The 24,930-nt window shown below is 38.3% G+C and overlaps 1 protein-coding gene across 2 annotated transcripts in view; it reads right to left on the bottom strand.

Annotated features, from left to right (window-relative positions):
- The window catches only part of LOC145989363 (uncharacterized), a 61,724-nt gene that overhangs the window by 12,581 nt on the left and 24,213 nt on the right, over positions 1-24,930 (bottom strand). The window contains exon 1 of one of the 2 annotated variants that reach the window (XM_083124702.1): positions 3,478-3,602. The exons of the other annotated variant lie outside the window; for it this stretch is intronic. The gene's annotated coding sequence lies outside the window, so the exon portion shown is untranslated. Of the gene's footprint in view, positions 1-3,477; positions 3,603-24,930 lie in introns of those variants that run through there. 2 annotated transcript variants of the gene reach the window in all.

The following is a 24,930-nucleotide window of genomic DNA, read 5'->3' on the forward strand; positions in this document are numbered from 1 at the left end:
ATCCGGATAACCGGATTTAATTGTTTCCGAATTTGGCCATCCAATAACAACCGAACGCATTCAAGCGAAATACTGACCTGAGACCCGTAGCATAGATTCGTGCATGCTTCTACCTACCTTCCTTTCGCATTTGGACTCGTCCATTCTAGCTAAGGCACGTCTTTCGCGATCGAACATTATGTACGTGCACATCTTTGAAATATGAGTGGTATATTATGGTATCAGATATGATTTGACTTTTTGGTGGAGCGAGTAACAAGGATTCGAGTTTAGCTACTGATAGCTATTAGAATAAGTAATATAATTTATACTGTAGTAATCATTATCATTACAGTACTTTGAGTAGTATATATAAATAAAAATATTATAATTTCCGACTCGCCAGATTTCATATTTACATGAGAATATTAGTCACATAAGAGAGCAGATACTGAACTCATTTCAATGGTTTTGAATATTAACTTTATGCCAGATGGAGAATTATTGTCTTACTGCCATCTAGTGCTGTTATTTTCAATGATTAATTTAAATATGTATTGTCTTGAGTTCTACTACATATTAATTTGCATGATTTAGTACTAAGAATTTTAGACATTAAATTAAAATGTGGATTATTTTATGGAAATGACGTGGTTTTTTTTTCAGAAATGAGGGCACTCAATATCACATTTTGAAGCCTAGCTGAATGTAAGTAGTAATATGGTCAAAATGTGTTTAAATACATATAAATTATTATTATTATTATTTTAATATGTTTGGGGAGGATATGAAAACTTCTCTAATATGAACAATTTTATAATGAAGAACAGGGAAGTGAAGCGAGAGTTACATGGTTTGTACACTCCTGTTCAGATAAAATGGCACATACTTCAACCTTATAAAATGTGCCACTTTATGTGAACAGGAGTGTATAGTGTCCGAAGATTGGATGAAGAGGTATGTTACGCAAGTCTTCTTCTTTACAGTTTCCAGTAGTACGTTTTCGGTAAGTTATCGAATATCACCATTGCTTGTCTTCAGGTATTCCGGATTTGTTTCTCGGTATCTCCAAGGGTTAAGTACAATATTGCATAATGATGACCTTCCCTAACTTATTTCTGACGATAACAAGAAATTTGTCAATGAAATATGTGAATAAATCAAGACTTCTATATATTAATACTGCCTGCACAAAAATAATGACGATGAGAGATTATTTGTCTGGAAGTCGTATCTAAAAAAATCGTAAATATCACATGCAAGATAAAATTAAGAATCAGTTGATTCTACTACCAAATAACCTGCTTGCACTTGAGTATATACACTGACACTTATATCAAGTGAGGGCTACCGTTATATAACGCGAGACATCTAATATTTTGCAAGACGAAAATAAATGGGCAACTTTAATTTCTCGGAAAATACTATAGTAAACTTATTAGTATTATTTCTATAATTTAAAAACAGTAAGTGAAATGAGATTTCTTACTTTTCCATCGAACCATTCGCACTCATTCTTTCATTTTCCGATTGCGATCAATCCACTTGTGAGAAATGCGCCCCAAAATGTAACTGCAGGAAATGAGCAGCTTTTAGTGCACGCTTAAACAAAGAAACAAAACTAGACGAATATGTAGTGTTTTAAAATGCAACCATCAAGTAACATCAAGCCGTGTCTTAATTTAGCAGCTTTACGTATAATATCAGTTCAAACAACAGTGTTTCCATATCTGGAGATTTGAAACGATGACTGAGATCACGAATGAAAACTGATAGTACCACTCATACTCATTCCCACATGCAGGAGGGGAGGCTGATGGGGCTACAGCCCCTCCAGAAATTTTGATGAAATCGAAACAATTTCAAATGAAAGCAGTAAAGAACCTGGGGGTGGGGGAAACCCCCGATTACAATATTTGTCTTTGAACAACTTTTTAACACGAAGGTCAAAATAGTATTATACAGCATATCCCGCCCGCACTAGAATGCAGCTATGTAATAACCACATCCCGGAAAAAATCTTGCTTGTGCTTGCCAGAAATGGATATAGAGTTGTCCAGAAACAAGAAACTCACTGTGCTAACACGCAAATTTTGACGTATTTTCATAGTCCTAACGTGTATTGTTGCCATATTGGGGTCCACATTACAAACTTTTCTCTATTAGTACGTATACAGATTACAGATGGAGCTGAATTGCAAATGTAATTTTCTTTTCTTGCTTATCTCTGAATGCGATCGTGCTTAAGCAAGAAACAAATAAGAAACGATTCAAAAATATTGTATGTATACACTGTATTGAAACATAAGCTTCTCAAACAGCGATGCTCTATACTATAGCCTGCATTCTACACCCTTAACGGCAATTCAATGTAAAGTAAATATGTCTTCAAAAAAAGGTATGGAACGTGGTTGAAATCTTGTGATTATCATTATAGGCGTAACCTATCTACAACTTAAAATAAAATGTCTTATCTAAAATTTTGAACTTTGGAAGCGTGCCGGTCAAATGTAGGACTAAAATTACAGTCAATTAAAGGTTAGTGCGAAAACTAAGCGGATGTATTGAGAAATACGCTTACAGGGGTGGAGGAACTCGGCACTGAGGGTGTGTGGCAACTACATAAGGCGAAGATAACATTTGGTAAAGCTTGTTTGAAGTTAATTTTATCGTAAGAATAACTAACCAGCATATGTTGTGCTCTATCGTATGTGCTCCATCTATCGAAGCTAGCAAGGACGCCCATTCTTAATCTAACCCAAAAGAGAGAGAAATTAATTTGATTTAGTTAATGTAACGTCGCATTTGTACCACCTTTTTTCTAATAAAGACAATGGTGAATGCATTGTGATGTTATTAGATATGTGATTGACTGATTCATCGTTTGGTTTATTTTACTTAGCTTTTCTGCCACTTTTTTTGCTAATCGCAAAGATGAGGATGAGTGATATGATGAAGCTAATGAAGGGACACTCACAAAGAACACCCATGCCCAGGTCGGGATTCGAACCCGGGACCCTGTCGTCGTAGCACGCTGTGCTAACCAATTAAGGGCCAAGGATATAAATGGGGTAGTGTTATCATTGTCGCATTGTAATCAAGAGGTTCCTGGTTCGATACATGCGGAGGCACATTGCACAGTAGTTCGGATCTCACTTCAAACCGTAGGTCCAGTCTCAATTAGCCAATCTGTGCATAAAGGAAACTTGGAGAAGGAACAATTGAAACAAGCAAACATATCGATAACACAACACAAGCCCTAGATGATTATGCTGGCTGTGAGTCGAGACGAAATTGCCTCGTTAGTCTGTAAAATGCAGCCAAGGGTATACTAAAGTGTCTCGGGAAACAGAATCACAATGACACCTTCTGCAAACTATGTTCCTTATCAAACCGATGCAACGAATCCAATAAGAATCAAACACAAGTCACTTCATTATTTCCATAACACTTCCATAATCACATAATCCTCACACACGCACACGGAAATCAACTTACCTGGAAATCTTAAGCACCCGAACGGAAATAATATTCACTTTTCCTGCACAATGCTTGTTATTTTAGTGTCGCTGGCAAACAGGCTGGCCGGTTATATATATACACACCCCTGTTTTCCGCGCTTGCCTTGGAGCTAAACAGGGTCAAGGGCATGCGTAGTAGGGAGCATGACTGCAAACGCTGTTACCTTGCGTTGAGGACACCCGTAGCAAGCGCACCGCAGCAGTGAAAGTGACTTCAAGCAACGAATGGTAACGCCGCACAACAGACCATATTTCAAAGCTTCCTTCAGAATTTCCTGAGGACCTTCGATAGCTTCCTGCTTAAGCTGGTCAGATTACAATGTCGTTAGATGTTAATAACCTATTGACTGCAAGTAAAGGTCTGGTTGCATGTGGGCTATTGATCTAGTTATTGCTCCATTCTCCTTCGGCGATTATGGCAGCTTACATCATCGGCTTCGAACATGAAGAATCACGTCGTAGCCATGGAAGTAGAAAAAAGAAGTGCATTTCGTTCCCGTTCAACAGAGAAGTGATTGTATCTGCATGTCCTTACGATCCATCGAAGGCTAAAAAAGCCTAAAGAAAGTGCCATACACTGTAAAAGTTGATTGAAGGAATGACTGTCTAATACCGTCGCTGCTATACGAAAAGTGACCGTGACAGTTTTTTAACCCGGGATCGGTCGCGCTCGCTGTAGTCATGTCGCCCGTCGCGGGTGAGCGCCTTGCTTTCCAGGCATATTTCACCGTATTTTAATTTTTTAAATCTTTTTTTTTTTTACTTGCAATGATCTGTTTATTATAATCCTTCTTATTCATTACATTTTTGTTTCAAAATGTTTATTTGTTTTCAAACAGCGTAGTATACATCGGCGAAACCAACAAGCCTCAGCATTAACAAAAAGCGCATGTTCCTCTGAGTTCCATTTCATCTCCAGAATTTTGATATGACATAAAATCACTGCGACACTTTTCGAATTTTCTATTAACACGACAAGAACATGTAGGTACGAAAACTCACTAGAAACAGGATAGACCTATTATAATGCAGAAATGTAAATAATAAAAAAAAATATAACGTTGTCGGTTTCGTGTGAACTCTGCACTCACTCTGGCAACACTATTTCCACAACAAAGGTCTCTCTAATAATGTCGTTTACGTCATGTCATAAAAATGTGATCAAGTCACTAAAAGTCAGCTAGAGAGCACCACAGGCCAATATTTTAAATACTGTTAAAATGGCACTTCATTAAAATTTAAAGTGAGCGCGGCGCTCACCCGCAACCGATAACATAGCATAACAGCTATTGTCTAGTTAACTATAATTAATGTAATTTTAAGGTCCAAGGCAGAGGGGGGGGGGTGAACATAATATTTTCATTTAAAAACGAGACATCCCAAATAAATCAGTTTACCCTTTTATGAAAAATCGGTTAGGTTTAATTATAAAACTGTTATTATTAACGTATTATTATTATTATTATTATTATTATTAATTAAAGTACAGGTGATAAATCATAAACAATAAGTGAAGTATGATCTCCCGTTGCCATAAGGTATCGACCTTTGATGTTAGTCGTACAGTGAAGTTCAGGAGTAGAAAAAGTATTTACCAGAAGAACCAATCTTCTTGAGAACAACTTTGTTATTCACAAACCATTCATAGAACTTCCGGACACACTACACGATAGCTATTTGTCTTTAGAGTTTGTGTCAAGAAGCAGGAATTTACATTTTTGTTGCAGGTCAATACTGAAACTTCATATCCGCTTCTTGGCTATGATTATTCACAGCTCAACAATGGAACGTACATAAAGCAATATGTACAACATCCAACGCGAGCTAACGTTAAACAGTAAACTGCTGTCTGTTCGAACATTCTCCACGACAATGGAACATTTTGATTGTTATGAAGTGCTTGAAATGCAGTCCTAGTTGTTTTGCCACTGTGTTGCCATGATGCTAGTTTAAAAATTCCATTAATTTTTTTTTTTCGCATTCAATGTATCTCAAATGTAGGTTTGGTTTTCAAGCTAATTCCTATACTTTTCTGACACGGGACAAATAGTGGGAGAGGATATACAGTTACGCACCAATTGTACATTTATTTCAATACCGCCCGAAGAAACACAGCTAAAAAAATTAAAAAAATATCCTGGGTGTATGCTCTTAATAATGCTGAAGGGACGACCGGGACATATGGTCACCCTACCAAGGCGTCATGGATTGGTCTCCGGCTACGGGACGCGCGGAGGTTCGAGTCTCCTGGAGGAATCGTAACAACTTTTCTCCCGAGATTTCGGCTTGTGTATGGGAACGGTGGCCACCCACGATCGTTAAGAAATTTGGGAGCTACGAATGAGTACCGTAACCAGGTCATGGAAACCTACAACAACGACTGGGGGTTCGTAGTGCCGACCACACGTCGCTCCTGGAAGATCTCGCACGTCGGCAGGTAGGGTACTGCCCCTCATGGGCTGTTGCGCCACGGGTTATTGGTAAATGCAATTGTAAAGATTCCGTTTTTAAATGTATGTTTATGGTGCGCACAACTGAAACATTCCAAATTTAATTTGAAAGTATATTTTTGTTAATAAGCTGAGCTCTGTACATGTGCAAGCACTCACACTTGCGTCCCATTTTTGTAAACTGACAGACCAGACCGTTAACTTTTAGCACTAGTTTTGTATGTATTTATTAGGGCTGAGACGATACCACATTTAACCGATACCCTCACCGATTCCTCCAGTATCGATACCAATACCCTCACCGATTCCTCCAGTATCGATACCAATACCCTCACCGATTCCTCCAGTATCGATACGAATACCCTCACCGATTCCTCCAGTATCGATACCAATACCCTCACCGATTCCTCCAGTATCGATACCAATACCCTCACCGATTCCTCCAGTATCGATACCAATACCCTCACCGATTCCTCCAGTATCGATACCAATACCCTCACCGATTCCTCCAGTATCGATACCAATACCCTCACCGATTCCTTCAGTATCGATACCAATACCCTCACCGATTCCTCCAATATCGATACGAATACCCTCACCGATTCCTCCAGTATCGATACGAATACCCTCACCGATTCCTCCAGTATCGATACGAATACCCTCACCGATTCCTCCAGTATCGATACCAATACCCTCACCGATTCCTCCAGTATCGATACCAATACCCTCACCGATTCCTCCAGTATCGATACCAATACTCTCATGCTGCAGGCTCATGTTATTTTTCTTACTCGTGCCTCTTTTGACATGTATTGGGGTTGATACAATATAGGTTCTTTAGTTTTCAGTAAAAAAGCAATGCTGATAAATTTGGTAGGCCTACATTGGTTCCATGAACTAGTCAAACTTCATTATATAAGAATCTAGAATGAAGATCATCGTCTTGGAAGAAGAGCAGACGGTTAAATTTAGAAATCAATCATTTGATTTCATTTGATTTTAGGTATCAAGGAGCAAACGCTCCATTCATATATGTAAGTAATATACAAATTAACGCGTTTTAATGCGCAACTATTCGAACTATAAATACGAAACTTGGTGTATTGAAAGATTTTAATCATCTGCATTTGACCTATATTGAAAAAACTGGATATCTAGTTTTGTGTTTGTAAGTGTGGAAGATGTGAGGTCACATTTCCACAAAATGACTACTCCACAGGAGAAGGCACAGTGTGTTTCCTTTTCTCATAAATTATTGAATAGGCATAACTGTCGAATTTGGGGGTCTGAAAAGCCTCACGAGGTTCGAGAAATCGACCATAGATGAACATTTTCCTGGTCGATGGATTGGGAGGAATGGCCCAGTTACTTGGCCACCAAGATCACTCGACATAACCCCTTTGGATTTCTTCTTATGGGGTTATGTTAAGGATATTGTGTACCAAACGCCAGTTCCCAATATTCAAGTCCTACGAAAAAGGACTATTGCAGCCATCGCAACACTTACTGAGGAGGTACTAGAGCGGAAATGGCAGGAAATCGAGTATCGCCTTGATATCCTACGGGCAACAAGGGGGTACACATAGAGATGCATTGAGGTGGTAAAAAAAAAACTTTGAGAGTTTCTCTTTTAAATGAAGGAAACAGAACTGAGATACCTCGTTCCATTAATTAATAATGTAGATTTGAAGTTGTAAAGATAATTTGTGGACACCCTGTATATTATAATATTATGATTCAATATTTCGCAGTCTAAATAATCCGCAAAAAAATATTTTCCTGCGAGAGAATTTGACCCTGAGATGGCGTTAAGGCTTTCTCTTAAGCAGTCAGTCATGTATTTTATCAGATTGAAAGTAATACAATTGGAATACCATACCTAAAATACCTGATACCACGTCTTCAAAAGCGTCCATAAAAATTAACTGAACGTAGAATTTTTGTATTTCTTATTTATCGTATTTAAACCATCTTCCCAAGAAACAAACAAAATTTCTTGGTATATTTTCTCATATATGCATATTTTCACATCTAGTCAACATTCATTGCCGTTAGAAAGCATACTCAATTTGAAAGAAGTTATGTAGCACATTTTGACAACAAATTTATAAATTTTACACAGGGGTATTTTCCAGGGAGGAGTAAGCGCTCTCCCTTCAAATATGCTTTGTATTTGACAACATGTTGTTCATATAGCAGCCAATACTAGCTCGTAATTTTCAGTCTTGTTTAATAATTATAGTTATTGTCTTTCAAATAAACTTCATTATAATGAACATAAACGCACGGTCATGAAAATAGGCGGCTGGGCAGAATTGCGCTGGTGCCACATGTTGGAAAAGCAAAGCGAGAGCGGGACAAAAGACTCTGGTTCCCGCGCATTGTGTGGCAACGTCAATCAGGCTGCGTTGCCTAGTTCGAGCGTGAGGCCGACCTCTCTCCGGGGCACTTTTGTGTCATCCCTAACTTTCCCAGCAAACACAGTCAGTTTGTATCACACGTATTACGAAGACCAACCCTACAAGGAGATCTTTCATTCTCTTAAACCTTCGAAAACACACGGGGTTGTGCTCCGACATGGCAGCAGCGCGAATCTCTGCCACCCGTCTAATTTCATGGACGTGCATTTAATAGGAAACCCCCTGTTCCCCCTCATGCATGAGGAAGATACCAATAAACACTTCCGGTTTAACAAGACAGGCATGCTCCACAAGCCTGCTAAATATATTACATAAATTGCAATTGAGCAAAGATTTACTATGAAATTATCACTTCGGACTTGACCTGAAACGTAATTTCCTGTCAATGAAGCAACAACATATAAATCGGAGGGAAAATATCATCCTTGAATTATAATATATGCATTAAGTACTTTCCATGACATATGTACTGGCCTTCAATCTAAGAATAGCAAAAGGGAAATGAAAGTGGATATTGTTTTCTTTTTGTTATATCACTAATCTTCATTTATTGACCTTGATCGCATTCATTGTTTTGGACTGAATACCTACATCTAGGTTGTTATGTATGAATTAGAAAATAGCTAATTACATATTTTGAGCATTTGCCATTAAGATTTACATAAGTCTATTTTTCCTCATGTGCTCAGTGCCTGATTGAGTGGGGATGGTATCCCCCAAGATGTATCATTGTCCCCATGTTAAATGATAGGAGTATCCTCCAGCTAGCTCAACTAGTAATCCCCCTTTCATTTCGAGCATTGCATGTAAGTCTGAAATACATTTCTGCCAAAGATATTTTGGATTCAGTAAGTAACATTCTTTCAATCTCTGTAGCACTGCTTCAGAAGCAAGGGACGAATGGTTACATACCCCTCACATAACTCAAAATCGCATTTAAAATATGTAAGTACGATAGTGGTGAATTACACAATATGTCCCTCGTCAGTAATAATTTATAATTAACGACTACATTGCTGTGTAGTAACTAACGAACTTTGTAGCATTGTTCCTATGGGAGAGAACCTGTATTTCAACAGAGACATCAGGATGATTTTGAACACCCATCCTAACTAGAAGCATTATATATTCTCCAATTCTGATGAGAAGCAAGGAGAAGAAAATTTACAATTGCATCATACTAAACTTAGTAAATGTATCACTGAATAGAAAGATTAAACGTGTTGTAGAGAATCGTAACGTATCACGAAACAATGATAAATTCGTATTGGTCCCTGTGATAGTCTGTTAATTTTTACAATTGCAAATAGTGTAATAAATAAATATGTTACTGCTATAATAGTTATTAATGTAATAGATTCATTATATAATTTCATTCCTAATATAGGGGTTGTATTACTTCATGTTGCATTAGTATCTATATTTTGTAGTATAGATGGGGCTATAAATGAGAAATATGCTGAAACGAATTACTCGAAGAATACTAACTAATTTATTATTTTTATTTTCAATTCACCTTTTCATTAGAAAGTTCTTATTAACTATCGAAATTAGATAATCAAAGGCTTCTTAATGTTGACAAATAGTAATCGTTTTGAGGAATGTCGCATATTTATACTTCACGTCACTTTTCAAACCGTCTGCTGCTGCAGTAGGAGATATAGGTAGAAGCATGTTATACAGAATGGAGGTAAGAAATGATACAGCGCTGAAGTTTTAGATCACTATTTCGTTTGTATTCTTTATTACATCGCACTTTCATGTGTTTGTGATGGCTTTTACAGCTCTTAAATAAATCCCTTCGATGACATTACTTCAGTGTGGTTTCAGCATCAGACGATTTTCACGAAACGTGTTTCTTTCCCTCATCCGTGCCACCCCTATTTTGCCAGTGGACTCGTCCAAGTCAGCGCATGCGCAGTTGCGTCAGTCATCTCGATTAAGGCAGATGGACTACAGCTGCTTATCAATGACATGATCTCGGGTAAAATATCACCACCTGTATTGGCAGTGGTGTAATTTTTCCAAAGAAAAACACACTAATGACTGCACTTGGGGCAGCTTGGTTTCAGAATGGCTTTAAGCACAGGCATGCAGTAGGAGATACGAAACTGCGTGTGGAATTCACACATCAAAGTAGGCCAAACGTTTGGAATAAACAGTGAGCCATGTCTTCAGTATTCTACCGACGTTTCCCATTGCCTACATGGAGACGACGCAAGGACTACGTGTGAACTGATTGCACAACATACATTCACACTGATGTCATACTTACGTCACGCCACGTTTTCCTCTCAAATATGCATTTCGTTTTGCATCGCAGCCAGAGCTGGGTGCTTATGATCTGTTACGGTGGAAAGTTTAGGGGACAGTTAATGAACAACACTTAGTCGCTCAAAGCTAAACTCAGAACCAAGAAGTCTTAAGTGGAAAAGTAAAGTATTCACGAACGAATCAAACAACAGCAAAAATGGTCATCTTCAAATTAGCCAATCAGGAAATGAGAACAAGGTGGATGGTTCATCGTCACCGTAAAAATTCTTCGACGCCAACAATGAGGTCAATATCACACACAGAAAAATGAGCCCTTGAAAGTAGAAATTCCTGGAGATAATCTACCGACCTTCCTGATCGTGTATGCTCCACTTCGGTAGATTTTTTTTGTGATAGCCAAGGCAAGTAGGAAGGCCCGTCCACTCCACTCATACCATTCACTTTCCCTACCATCTGCAGGCTTCGATTCATGGTTTGGTACAGCTATTAATAATTCTAATATATACCTTTGATATGCGGTGGTCTTTCAAAATTTAATATTTTGCTATACTTTAAGATTATCATTCACGATTTAAAATTTTCTCTGGTATAAGTTTATGAATCATTGTTTTATATTTTTTTCCTTGATTTCAGGGTATGATTCAGGTTTTCATATTTTTCTTTCATTTAAATTATATAATTCACGGATTAATATAATTTCTCTTTGATTTAAAGTTATGAATTCTCTTTTAGTTTTTAAGTTCACTTTATGCGCAGATGTGCTAATCGGGACTTTACCTACAGTTTAAAATGAGATTCAAACCACTAGGTGCCTCCACCGGGTATCGAACCTGGGACTTCTTGGTTATAAGGCAACGAAGTTACAACCATACGTGTCTTCCCGTTTCGCCTTACTGCGTTTTCACCTCCCCAATACAATTTCAAATGATTTATGTGACGCTCACTTTCTAAGGCGAAACGGGGCATCTCATTTCGCCTCGGTTAGGTTAGGTTAGGTTAACGCGGTGGAAAGTTGTAATATTTACTATTTTAAATTATTATTTTATTTACTAAATTCAGTACACATTATCTCTTTTCAGAGAAGTTTGTGTGTAAGACGAAACAGGGTAAGGCGAAATAGGATGTCCCGTTTCGCCTTAGAAAGTGAGCGTCCCATAAATCAAGGGAAATTGTAATGTGAGGAGGGGGTGAAAACGCAATAAGGCGAAACGGGATAAGGCGAAACGGGCCGTAATCCAACCACACCATCTGCGTGGTCCGATTTAAGGTTATGATTGACTTTTTCATAATTTTCTTTGATTAAAAGTTATGATTCAGGATTTCATATTTTTCTTTGATTTAATGTTATCATTTGTAGTTTCATATTTTCTTTGATTTAATGTCATTTGCAGTTTCATATTTTATTTGATTGAAGGTTATAATTGGAGGTTTATTATTGTGTTTTGATTTAAGGTTATTGATTCAGGGTTTCATATTTTTTTCTTTCATGTAAGATCAGGGTTTCACATTTAAGAATAAATTAAGGGACATAATTCGTGATTTTTTAATATTTTTATTTAATTTAAGATTATAATTCACGGCTTTAAACTTAGAAAACAAATGTTATTTAAATCCTTGGCAGGAACGTTTATTTTCCCCAAACATTACAGAGCATGAGAGATTCAAAATGTCAATGCTCTTCAGAAAATAAAATGGACAATCCAATTTTTGGTTAATTTAAGTATTGCCACTTATTTTATTCATCCAGTTAACCACATCGGTACGAAAAGAGCATGAGCATAAAAATTAGTTAGTTAATTTTAATTCAAGTTTGGTCGAACCCTATTTCAAAATTTAATAATAGTAATAATTCGAACAAGTGTTACCGGGTTACTAGCCAGGTTAAATCGGCGTTAGTTTCCTTCGGAACACAGATTTAACCTGGCTGGTAACCCGAAAACACTTGCTCAAATCATGTCGCCAGGAAAGCTACAACTCCTGCATTACTAATAACAATATATAATCAAGATTCAGATAATATGATTTTCCAAGGATCGTTAATTAAATTATCTCTCTAGGAGCCATTACTTATTGAAAATGTAATTAAGTAAATGTAGATGGGGAAATATATTTTTATTTCTTTTCTAAAGAAAAGGTAATTTTAAAGAAATAATGCACTTCAATTATCTTTGGGTATATCGCAGCGTGAGCGTGACTATGGCTATACCAATCATCTAGTACTCCAGTGATAAAACAATGAATATCATAGGCTCTGATAGAATAATAAATATGATTGGCTCTGAAAGAATAATGAATATGATTGGTTCTAATAGAATAATGAATATGATTGGCTCTTGACTTGCGCGCTATTGCTACATTATCGTTTTTGGCGGGAAATATGCACGAAACTCTGCAATATTTCTCTTGAATGATCCATTTTTTTATGTGATTTGGCATGGCTGTTAAAACTCCAACGGAGCCTCTCGATGTGGGAAAAAATGACAATTTTACGTTTGCACTTGCGTCACTCCTATTTTACGAGTGGACTCGTCCATTTGGCGCAAGCACACTGGGTCTCGACCAATACACACGAACGATAGACATCTGAAAACGATATTATAACAGCCAGGCTTACGTTTTGCTGCAATTCGAAAATTGAGCAAAAACATCTCGTTTGCCACCTGTTAATGGTGTGTTTATTTCTCAGTACTGGAGGCGGTAATGACTTCAAAACGTAATTTCATGAGGGGGACATTAGATGCTTTTTCTCTTTGTGCAAATTACATAGTCTTCTCTCTTCTTGGTGCTTGTAGCAAGCATCGTTCTAGCTCCAAATTGCACTAACAATTTCTTCAAGCTTTCATGGAGAGTTGGTTCACCAACGGCAACAAAAGTGAACGGAGAAAGTACAGAGATTGCTCATGAACAAAAGCTGAAAGTGCAAAGTCTTCGTAGCGGCGCCTGAACAAAGGAGTAATTGAAGTATTCCTGAATTGAATTTTGAAATTGAGTTTCTTCATCATGTGCGGTAAGTAGACTGGGTGGGCCTCTTCTTGCGATGGCTTCGGGTGAACGTCTTCTAGACGGAGGGAGAGGGAGCACCCTTGACCGCCAAACCACACCCATGGAGCACGCAGAACATGCAATGTTCTGGCATGGTTCTTCCACAAAGAGATTGAATTTGACGAACTTGGAAAATTTTATCATGTTTTAAATTTGCATTTCGCATCTCTGCTATAGAATGTACCGCGAAGAAAGGTTTTGGCCAAAAGTGGAAACCTGGAGGAGTTTTTAACAAAATTCATGCGTAGCACTAACCAGGGAAATTATACCATAGAAGAAATGTTCACAAATCAGGAAAAAGCTCAGCCTGTCCTCTGGTATCACGGGACCCGGTCACCAATAGCAGTGCAGAGGAACTTTTAAATGTACAGAATCCTTTCGTCTATAATATCTGACATCAATAAGTTAGTATTTAAAAAATGGAATTTATCTTCATTCCCATATCCTGTCAAGTCCAAAAAACACTGTATGGAAAGATGCCACCCGATGTCAAGAGCATTAATTGCGTATTCCTGAGCACTGGCACTACTACACTACAGCCACGTTACTCAAACTTGCAACAAAAAACTTGGTTAGTTTTCCAACTACCACTTTCACATCTCTACCTTGCATATAGCGGATATGAATAAAGTTTATAATTAGGGAATTACTTTTCGGACACCCTGCACTTGCTGGCAAAGTATCATCAAGATGAGAGAGAAATATTAAGCACTTCTCTTCACTACAATTAAAGTTATTAATACAGTAAAATATTAACGATAGCTGCACTGGGTAATAACAGTGATATTATATTTATGACACAAGACACACAGAAAACTAAATGCATAAATTCTAGTTATGTACCACAAACGAATCGATTGAAAAACTAAACTGTGTCTTACGCCCTCTAAGAAGAACCAGGTTTACAGATTGATCAAATTCTTGTGTATCGTAACGGTAACGCCAAAGTACATCATCTGATGCAAATGAATATTAATTTCTTTCGAGAGTCACTTTAATGCATCACTTAATGCGTTTTATGCACCTTTCTGCATCTTTTCCGATGATGCACTTCAACTTTTGGTCTGAGCCACAGACGTTATGAATTTTTTAATTCATTTATCTGTGTGTGATATTTAGTTATTTCTGATCTTTATTACATATTAATGTATAATATTCTTATTTTTCTTATTTAACATCGCGTTAGAATTACTTTCTGTTTGTAACGGGGTTGAAATGCTCTTTTAGAAAACAAACAAACATCGCCAGCTCTAAAAGACATACATTTAAGGATGTTATTCGAAGTTAATGGAAAAGCTGCCATCTATGTTGATATCATTACGTTAGAATTTAATTTAGATAAAGCTTGTTTATTTTATTATTTTTTTTTCATTTTTTAGGGTACTAATCGCTAACCGCATTGGATGTGTAGTAAATTAGAATCCACTGTAGGTTATATCCCCACCAGCGGTAAAAAGAAAGTGTTCATCTGAAGACGAAGAAAAAGTTTCTCCCTCGAAAAGTATTGTTAAATTTAATTTTACTTTCGTTATTTAAAGTAGCTCTTCTGCCACTTTGGGGCTAATCGCGATGATGGATGAGTGGTGATATGATGCAAGTTGGGACACGAGACGGGATCCCTGCCGTCGTAGCGTGATATCCTAACCATTCTGCCACGAAGGTCAGCTGTATTGTTAGAATAGGTAAAAGACTAGCCGGTAATAAATGGAGAATATTCAACTAACACTGTGTCCTATAAAAAAGAACCATTGTAAAAACATTCCGAGAACTTGATGCGCCAAAGGATGCATAAGAAGTCAATTTTAAGAAATTTCCCTGGCTGGTACATTGTTCATATCAACCATCTAACAACCTCTTGATTGTTGGGAAACTACTACTGAAGCAAATATATAATTTCACGTATTCGCGCCGGGGGCGGAGGGGGATTCTTCCTTACCCATTTTTTCAATACATATTTTCAACCTAAAATATATTAAACTTACAGTTTCATATTACGTTATGACTTTAAAACCCATGTCGTCACGTTGAGAATGTTATGTATTGAAGTTAGGCAGTTATTAGTGTATATTGTGGTTACTCAAGGTTGATGGTCCGGTTTGGCATCCTCGAGGGCAGTCGCCCCGGTCCTAAAAGTTAATTAGTATTTGTAGTAGTGGCCAAAGCATTCACCTATGTTTTACTTTTCCTATATTTTCAACACCGCACCCCCTAAATTTCATTCCGCACCCGGTCAGCACCCCTAGCTTCCCCGCTGCAATCAATCCATCTCAGGAGACATCAAATAAGTCATTCCTCTATTCCTTTCCGTAAAGGGGTCCCGGGTTCGATACCCGGTGGAGGCACATAGTGGTTCGGATCCCACTTTAAACTGTAGCTCCAGTCCCGATTAGCCTTACTGTGCATAAAGTTGACTTAAAACACCAAATCAATCAATCTAAACCATTTCCGTAAATATCAATACCGATTTTGTCCCATCCATGTAAGATAACATTCAACCATTTCATCAATTTCTCAAACATTCAGCCTATTCTAATCCATCAGCTCCATACGACATTAGAGAATTGCATGAATTTCCTGTCATTGTTCATCTATTTTAGTCAACGGCCATCCATTTCGACCAATTCTCTTGTCCCGTCATCTTTCCATACGTACAGACAATAATGAACAAAACGACGAGCATTCAGTGAACTTTCAATGCCACTTCCAGTCAGCGTTCCTTGAGAACAAGTGAACCACAACTGCAACCATTTCTCGCGGCATTGTAACCGTTACGCAACGAGTCTGGATCACCGGCGACCTTGCCGAGAGACATAAACTCGAAACAACCACTTCATTATGCAGGAGAGTCCATTGGACGGAAGCAACCCGACATGGTTCTTGTGGCAAGAGTAGGGCAGGCCTATAACAGCTTTACTGCGGAGGCAATGATGATTATATGATCATATGGTCGTTGTAAACTTCACAACATTTCAATCCCTGTAGTTATATTACTCTTGATGGAAATCACTAAGGTGTCTAAATACAGTTACTCACAATGTTGTTCGAACAGGGCAAACGTATCGAAAGAGTCAGATTTGCTCAAGAGCATTTACATAAGGATCAGGAGTTTTGAGACAACGTGATCTTGTCCGATTGAACCAAAACAAAGCTGCACGGAACAAACGGTGTGACCAGAGTATGGAGGAAGGCAAGTACGCAGGACAACGCCTACGGTAAAACATGGTGGAGGATCCATTATGATCTGGGCCTGTATGTCGACTAAAGGAGTTGGGAAAATGGAAGTCATTGGTGGAATCCTGGACAAACATGTCTGTAATAATATCCTGAAGAATAACGTGAAAAAAGTGCCCAGCAAATGGGGTTACCACGTGTGTTCACATTCCAGCAGGATAACGACAGCAAACAGCTCAACTCAACAGGGACTGGTGGATTTTGAATGTACCAAAGCAGTTGAAAACACTAGTTCAAGGTTCAGATCTGAATCCGATTGAGCATTTATGGACATTTTTGACGCAACGTGTCCATAAACATGAATGCAAGTCAATAGAAGATCTGAAGAGGACCGTAGCTTTAGAGTGGGAGGGAATCAGCCCAGACTCCTCCTTGGTTGCTTCTATGCACAGGAGATGCCAAGCACTTATTAAGATCAAGGGTTATGCATCTGGCTATTATACGGTCTCATTTTGTAACATTGTTATCTTTGTTTTTCGTTGTAACTGTAGGAACAGAAATGTGACATGAAAGTAGCATGTTTGTGATAAAATGTATGTTTTTTCGCTTATTTACAACAACGGTTGTAAATAAATCACCATGTGTGTTACAACTGCATGTAGGGAGAATATCTAATGTACTAAGGCTTATTGTAATTTTTGCTTTCGTTTACTTCTCACACTTCATCTGTACGAAAAACAACGAGTAACTGTATATCTTTCAAATCGAAAATTCAAAGCAAAAACTTTTGAAATAATATAATGTATCCAAGGGGGTATATTATTATACCATGGTTATGGTTCAGTAAAGTCCAAAGCCACTTGGGAAGGACTAAAATTATTTGTTATGTATAAGTATAGCTATACTCGTTCGATATGAAGTTATAGAGCTTGTTATGGTAGAATGAATAAAGGAAAGATGACATTTGTTTAAAAATATATTCTCTTACTGAGAAACCTCCTGCTTAGTGTAGGGGTAATGATGCTGCCTTGTATTCAAAGGGTCTGAGTTCGATCGACGATGGAACACATTACACAGTGTTTCGGACCCTACTTTGAAGCGTATTCCAACTACGATTAGCCTATGCGAGTACAAAACGGACTTAAAACTTTTGCAACTACGTCTAAAAACTACCACAATACTACCTACGAACTATACACAAACTAACTTAACCTATGTTTGAATAAACCAAATTGTGGCCGTGGGTTATGATTATAGTGATTATACATGTTTCAATATCTTAGATCTGTAAACAATTCTCAACGTTCGCTAAGAAGGTGCAATTATTTACTTTATTTCTTTGAGTTAATAACAAGAACTTCAACAAGAGTATGAATTATATCAGATTTCGTCACGCCAGCGACACTGCTGCCATCTTGACTTGCATCTTGCAAGTACGGGATACGTGCTTTGGTTGACGCTTCTACGAAATCTCAACTTCCTGTTCAACCTCGACACCTCCGTACAGCCTTGCACAAGAAACCTTGCTCCCAATTCAGTCCTATCATCTCCAAGCCTGAAATTCAACCCGATCGGCTCCAGAAGCAAGGTCACTGTCGCGGAATGAGGAAAGATCCGAAAGCCGTGACGAAACTTCCTCGTGCGATATCAACTCCTCCTCCTACGGTCCGCGAGCGAGATAGTGAAAGTGGTGAAAGAAAAAAACTTCAAAGTGAAAGCGAATCGGACCTGGTGTGTTCTCTTCTCTGCAGAAGACCAGCCTCCGGTTGGGTTTACTGCGGGGGGGAAACTTTCACACCGAGGACGTACCACGGCAATGGTAAAAACAGGTTGAGTGTGTGCCTCCGGGATGTTGGCTCCTGACAAACCCAATGTTTTTACTTCCTCGTTCCACCAGGATTACATTATCCGAACGATAATTACATGTAAGCTGTTACATCAGCCATGGCAAACCCAAGTCTTAAGAAGAACCGTTGGGAAATGCGAGTAAGACCCGCTTTAGACCGAAGCATTTCCCCATTTTGGCTAGAATAAATGCTTCCAAAAACCATGTAGCATTTTTGATAGCACACAATATTTTACACGAAAGCATTTTCTGCATCATTCCGGTCAGCATTTGCGATTGCGATGCGATGCGTGCAGAGAACGTTAAATAATATGTACAGCATGAAAGGCATACGAGATCAGCTTGTAGCTACCTGTGTTTACAATTGATTGATTGAGTTGGTGTTTTAAGTCCACTTTATGCTCAGTAAGGCTAATTGGGACTGGACCTACAGTTTAAAAGTGGGATCCGAACCACACGTGCTTCCACCGGACCCCTTGATTACAAAGCCACATGTTTACAATTGAAACAACTGGTTTATATTTCCGTGCGTGTACTGTGTACGCTATAAATCATATATTTGAGCAGTGCCATTGATTTGTGCCTAACACCTTTCTGTAGGAAACGTTATTCCTCTCTGTTGAATAGTTATCGGCTTTTAAAAATGTGAGGTGATACATTGTTTACATCTCGCCCGGGCGCCATTATATCTGTACTCGTGACCTAGAGCTCCCTTCTGATTGGTTATGCAAAAAATGCTTAGGAAATCCTATCCATGAGAAATGCCATGAAATATGCCACTTTACACGATAATATTTCGATCATGGCATAAATGTTAAGAAAAATGCTAAGGAAAATGAGATTGATTGATTTTGCTTAGCTTTTGCAGACTAACGAGGCTCTGGCGTCTTGTCCTGCAGCTAGGGTAGGCCTCTCTAGTGTCTGTAAGAGAGGGTGACATCTGGATGTCATCAGATGTTACACCCCTGCTTTCTACTTTCCCATTTTGAGATTTGTATTTCAGAATTCACAAAAGAGGTTGCATTTCTTTCCGACGGGGGGCGTGAAGAATCCGTTGTTTCAATACAATGATAATTATTGCATACTAAAGTTTAAAAACATTATTCTCAGCACAAAAAAAACTAAATCTTATTTATGCTTGCACACAGTCGTTGCCAGGAATTTCTGTGCCTATCAACGAGAAAAGAATTCAGCTGCGCAACTTGCGCCCATCCTACCAAACTCTTGCTTCTATCAGATTTATTATTTCTTTTTTAAGAGAAAAATTTGACAGTAGCATGTTCTCTACTTTTATACATATGCATACATACGAGGGTCACTATTTATATTTTGAGCCTAACAATGAAAAAACAGGAATTTGGCATTGAAAACTGCTTTATTGTTTTTCCAAGTATTCTCCTTTATGATCAATACACTTTTGCATTCGTTCGAACCATTTGTCAAAGCAGTTTTTCCAATCTTCTTGAGAGACCTCCATAATATGGTTTTTGAACGCATCAACGGCGTCTTCCACCGACGAAAATCGTTGTCCACTCAATTTAATCTTGACATTCGGGAACAAGAAGAAGTCATTGGGTGCCAAATCAGGACTGTACGGCGGATGACCCATCATTTCGATTTTTTGACTGTTCATAAAGTCGGTTGTTAGACGAGATGTGTGACAGCTGGCATTGTCTTGATGAAGAATGATCCGACGGCGTTTGTTTGTTTTCCGTATTTGACCGAAGACCTCTGGCAAACAAATTGTTGTGTACCATTCAGAGTTGACCGTTCTACGTTCCTCTAAAGGCACAGTTTCCACATGACCAGTTTTCCCGAAAAAACAGGCGACCATTTGTTTCGATGTGCTTCGAGCGCGAACAACTTTTGTTGGATTGGGTTCATCTTGAAACACCCATACAGTCGACTGCTGTTTCATATGCATATATCCATGATTCGTCACCTGTTACAATCTTATATACGTCTTTTGAAGCACCACGATTGTATTTATTGAGCATTTGTTTGCACCAATTGACGATAGCGTCTTTTTGAGTTTTTGTCAAATTGTGTGGGATCCAACGAGAACATACCTTTCTCACAGCTAAATGATCATGTAATATTTTATATATGCTGGTGGAACTAATGCCTATGGTTGCCTCAATCTCACAGTATGTCACATGACGATCTTGCAGTATTAGGTTTTGCACAGCATCAATGTTTTCTTGAACAACAACTGATTTTGGACGACCTTCGCGAATCTCTTCGGTGAGCGAATGGCGGCCACGATTAAATTCGTTATACCAGCGTTTCACAGTGGCAAAGGATGGGGCTTCATCGCCAAATGTGGAAGTAAGTTGATCGATGCACTCTTGTCTTGATAATCCACGTCGAAAATCGTAAAAAATCATCGCACGAAAATGTTCACGAGTTAATTCCATTTTATTGTTGTCGCGCAATCTCCAAGGCAACATAAATAACACAAATCAAGCTATTGACAAAACATTTGAAGTACGTTATGGTCAATAATGCCAGACGATTCCGTGCAAACGTCAAATCGCGTCTAACTTCAATCAATGTTGCCAAGGCTCAAAATATAAATAGTGACCCTCGTAATATTAATTGCAAACCAACAACTCTCTTAATTTAAAAGGTTACCCATAGCTTAGACCAGTGGTATTTAAACTGTGTGAGAACTTTCGAAAAAAAATGTTCTTTTTTCTGACAGTTCAACATGTTAATAACAAAATGTCTATTTTTTCATCTTTCGTCTCCAGGAAAGCTTCAAGACTTACATCATTTCCTTCTTCTGTATCATTGCAACTCACGTTGATTGTCCTTACCAATGTTAACTTCCGTATTACTGAACTGAGGCAGGAACTGCACATGTACCTCGCAGAAGACCATACCAATGCTGAAAACTCCATTGATAGTGCCTTTGTACAGAAGTTAGCATACCATTCTGATATTTTCCACAAACTGAATGTTCTCATTGTCTAACTACAAGGTACAAGCGAATCCTGCACTTATCAGAAAATGTATCAGACTCGGAATGGAAGTTGCTGATTCGTAAGATAAAAAAATGGGACTAGAATTAAATGAAGAGATCCAAACATTGCTGAATGCTTGTTTTAAATATATAAGTATCCAGATTTCCTTACCTTCTTAATCTCATGATATAACTTCAAATCCCAGCATGGGTGTTATCTGGGAGTGTCCCTCCATCAATTTTATCCTCATCGTCGCGATTAGCCAAAATCGGGAGACAAGCGAAGTAAAATAACCCAAATCATTAAATCAACCAGCTTATACACATTAAAAACTGTACACCGCCTGCATGAATAACATTACATCTTCATTACTTGTATGTGTACCAACAGTAAACAAAAACATAAAGAGATTTTGTGTTGATTTTTCACGGTCGCATGTATTTATCTATTATTATTATTATTATGGAGGGGTAGATTTTGGCAGCAGAGGGGAGCCACAACATCTAAAAGTTTAAAAATCCCTGCTTTAGAGTATAAACTCGATGTGTGCATCCGACTCTTACAGCAAAACATTTTGCGCAGGGACGTCGTTAAGAGATACCCGGGGGCACTGACCCTTTCGAAATTTCCCCATGCCCCTCCCCAAATTTATGTAGCTTAGAGAAAATTTTACTTTAATATTAAAAAAAAACCAAATTATTTATTCAAAAAATTGCATGTGGATTAAAATTGGTTTCTCCTTGTACTTATTGGGATATTCAATATGTAATAAAGTAGTAGGAAGTAAAAAAGGAGTAAAATTATCCCTGGTTGGGAACTACCTTTAAAAGTTGTAGAAGATGGGAAAGAACCCTGTACAAGGGCGGATTAAGCACGAGCATCCTCGTAAGGGCGCCAAACCAGGCTGTCCCCTTTGATTGGAGCCAACACTGATTACAAAAGCGTGGCTTTTTGTTTCTCTGTGTTTATTTTAAAGTCCACTTTATGCACAGAGGGACTAATTGAAAGTGGCTACACCTACAGTTTCAAAGTGGGATCCGAAACACTATGCGGATGCGTTTCTGGTATTGTGTTAAGAAGAGTATGATTTATTGTTGACAAGAATTAATTGAAGTTGATACTGATTTTGCATATTGCAAAATCATGTTACAGTATAGGGTAAGAGGTTACTGGTATTTTGCTGTCATTGTTTGGGTATTAATTAAACACATACATACAACAAGTGGCGGTGATTGGGGGGGCAGGGGGCAGTAGCTCCCACTTTTAACCACTTTTAACCCCGCACTATGATAACTCTTATCTACAAAAGGAAATATATTGTCTTTGCCCACCCGTTTTTGAAACCAAATCGCCGCCATTGCATACAATAAATGAGTTCTTTAACATAAAAAAACCCACTGTTGCTTCTCCTATAAGAAGTGCGTAAACCTTACGGAATGCATTATTAGTAATAAATTGAAGCGCGTTATATTTGAAACGCAGCTGTCAGTAAGCTTTTTCCTGGTTTATTGTTTGCAAATAGTGAAAGTCGGCAGCTGCATTGTTCTCCGCTACCTTATGCTCATAATGGCCGAAAATATGAGACTACGAAGGTATCGGTAGGCTATGGTGAATGCACAACAAAGTTATTGTGTTCCATATTTGAATGGGCCTACAGAAGCAATCATGGCAGGCACTTTCACATTATAGTTTAATGAGCCGTCACAATTGCTTGTGAAAATGGCATGCTGCATATTTCAGTATCGAAATTTGAGTATTTATTCGATTTGATTTGATTTTTGTTTTTTAACGTAGCTTTTTTGCCACTCCTGGCAATTCGCAACGATGACTGACAATATGAGGATATTGTTGAAGAGACAATAACAAGGAACAACCATGCCCAGGTCGAGATTCTAAGTGTAGCGCTACGTGCTAACCACTCTGCCACAGAGGTCGGTGGTTCGTCTCCTAATCACAGTGCGAATTAACATGCGGGGATGCCATGAACCCCCCACCCCCTCCTCCCGCGACCAAATTAAGCATCTCAACACAAGTAAATTTCCATTAGGGATGATTTCTATTCTATACAATAAAAAAATATTAGTCACATTTATGACGTATTCTTATACATGGACGTCCGGAAGGGGGAGGGAGGGGCAGGGCACCCCTCCTGGAAAATGAATGTCAATCATATTTCATATCTGTCACGGTAATTTATGTTAAATATTAGAAGAATACAGAAACATGATAACAAAACCGAAGGAGTATTTATTGAAGGGGGCTACACTATTATAAGAGATAAATATGCCTCGCCTTGTAATCAAGGGGTCCCGGGTTCGATAGCCGGGGGAGGCACAAATTGATTCGGATCCCACTTAAACTGTAGGTCCAGTCTGGATTAACCATACTGTGCATAAAGTGGACTTATAGCACCAAATCAACAATCAATCAATCAAAAGTATGCCTCGTTAGCTCTTCCCGCGAATAGATCGTGCGTACTTCACGTTCGTATAGCAAGTACAGTCTTGGACACAGCTGGCTTGTAACGAACCTATTGAAGAAGCAGTGAAGCAAGCCATCAATGTCTGACCACCAAGCGCCTTGTGACTAGACAACCCAAACAGCATTGCAATTTTGCGGCTTGTATACCAGTCACGGGTATACATCTCTGTAAATTGAGTAGTGATGCCAAAGAGAAATACGAGATGAAGATTGCCGATCGTAATGTCTCGTGTTCTCGACATGGAATAATACTCGGTCCACGTTACGTTCCATTATTTAATGTTGTTTGGGAATGAACATGACGGACTAGGTTTATATTTTCAATCCTTGCATTACAGTAAATTCCATATTTTACAATTATATTAATGCTTTGAACGAAAATAATGCCCAGAAAAACATCGAACACACGTTCACACCATTCTTCTCACACACATGCACGTGAAAACAAACACACAAAGCTAAGTTTTAACTTCCAAGTGAATGTCCAAATAACAGTAAATGGAGAAGCACGATGTGCGAAACATGGGATTTTTCACAGAAAGAATGCGTCTATTTGTGACATACGTGGTTTCTATTAATAGACAATGAAACAATTATGAGAGAAATTAACATGCATTTTCGTCTTCAGGTGCTGAGGAAGGAAACAGACTGACTGGAAAAAAAAAAGCATGGTGCTATCGATAGGCTGTTGGTTAGCGTACAGAGCTTTCATCAGTGAGGTCTAGGTTCGATTCCCACCAAGGACATTTATTTTTATTCTTTTCTATTAGTGAAGAAGTA

The sequence above is a fragment of the Lepisma saccharinum genome, chromosome 6, assembly GCF_977018435.1.
Source record: "Lepisma saccharinum chromosome 6, izLepSacc3.1, whole genome shotgun sequence".
NCBI classification, from domain to species: domain Eukaryota; kingdom Metazoa; phylum Arthropoda; class Insecta; order Zygentoma; family Lepismatidae; genus Lepisma; species Lepisma saccharinum.